The 1,762-nt window shown below is 30.9% G+C and overlaps 1 non-coding gene across 1 annotated transcript; it reads right to left on the bottom strand.

Moving 5' to 3' along the window:
• Positions 1-455: 455 nt before the first annotated feature.
• Trnak-cuu lies at positions 456-528 on the bottom strand. The gene has a single exon. It is a non-coding gene; the product is annotated as a tRNA-Lys (tRNA).
• Positions 529-1,762: the final 1,234 nt, after the last annotated feature.

Below are 1,762 nucleotides of genomic sequence, written 5' to 3'. Positions count from 1 at the left end.
CGTTTATTTAACGTCATTACTTAGTCCATTGACATCAAATGACGAGAAGTGACCTTAAATCAACGTTATAATGACGACATCTTGCTACTTGGGCAATGATATCATATAATTTAAACAATGTAATTTGCGTCATTAAACATCAAGAAAAATTGCTAAATCTTAAATTCGCCATCTTTTTCTTTTTTCCCCCTATTCATACTATTTTAATTGATGTTCTTATTTTTTATAAATAAATTTAATAAATTTTTTATGAGAAATAAAAACAAAAGAAAAATTTGGTTAACAATAAGCTCATTGTATTTTAATAAAAAATACAAATTTTTATTGCTACAAATTATTTATATCTATTTTAGTACTATTAATATTTAATTTTAATAACTTTATATCATATATTTCATTAAAAAAATTTGTTCAAACATCTTTTTTATGAAATAAAAATGTAAACAAAAGAAAACCGCCCAACGTGGGGCTCGAACCCACGACCCTGAGATTAAGAGTCTCATGCTCTACCGACTGAGCTAGCCGGGCTTGATAGCTAACACTCTTTAAATAGGTTTTGGGGTACCTTAACCATTGAGATATTTTAACTATAAATACTAATACTCTAAAGAGATACCTATGTATAATAATATATTAATAATTTTAACCTAAATTTAAACATTCAACCGCCAGCAAATATTTACCCTGATAGCACACAAAAATCTCAGAGATATTTCAGAAACATAACATTGCAACCTTTGAAATTATTTCAGTAACGTTCCTCAAGGTTTCTGCAACGTTCTAGGTAGGTTGCAGTAACGTCAAAATGTCCGCTTAGGTTAAATTTGCAACCATCCAGATAGATTGCAGCAATCCCAGGGAGAAATGTAAGATCGGATAGACATCTATCAGACGTCGGAGCAGTCTAGTCTAAAATAATGTCTAGAAATATTTAAATTAGATGCAATGTGATTTTGTGTTATTTGTGTTTTTTCAAGCACAATGTACACAATAGTGGTGAATTATTAATGAAAAATTCTTTTTAAACTGCACGTTACTTCTCGACATCTAATAGATATCTAATAGACCTATAGATAAACTTCATTGACGCAGTGAGAAATAATTGATCGAAGTCTTTAACATCAATTTGATGTCGATTTGAATGAAAATGATAGATTTTTATGTTAAATGCGCATAAGCGCTATAAAACAAATTAACGGAGGTAATTTACACAGCTATACGTTAATTTACACATTTATTATATGATATATTATAATTTTTTGAACGTATCGATTGCTGCAAAATAGAAATATTAATTCTTGATCTTCTTATAGTAGTTTTCTATTCTGCAACTATAATCAAGACTAAACAACATATGAGAACATGCCAATGTGGGTCACAAGGCAAGATGTAGGTAGCCCAACTTGTAAATCTTATATTTTTCTGAAAATCGTGAATCTATATACCGCTTCTTTCCACATTGGTTCTACGCGCCGATTTCTTTTTCGGACATAACACAGTTTTCTTACACGTGGAATTATTATCGTCAGCAAATTCACGTATTCGAAGCGATAAACGATTTTTTTGTAATTATATTAAAAATGCTACATATTAACATTTTTCTGATGCTACATTTAGCATTCAATACCCCCCTTTTCTCGTGCTGTAAATTATACTTATTGCGAAAAATATTACCTCAGCCAGGATTCGAACCTAGGCTGGGACCCCCTCAATCCGTGACGGGCGTCTTAGCGTTATGTCCGAAAAAGAAATCGACGCGTAG

The sequence above is a fragment of the Vollenhovia emeryi genome, unplaced genomic scaffold (genome assembly GCF_000949405.1).
Source record: "Vollenhovia emeryi isolate VEMERY1.0 unplaced genomic scaffold, V.emery_V1.0 DF941003.1, whole genome shotgun sequence".
Lineage (NCBI taxonomy): Eukaryota > Metazoa > Arthropoda > Insecta > Hymenoptera > Formicidae > Vollenhovia > Vollenhovia emeryi.
Note: the sequence above shows the minus strand (reverse complement) of the source record. Positions and strands in the feature narration are given on the sequence as shown.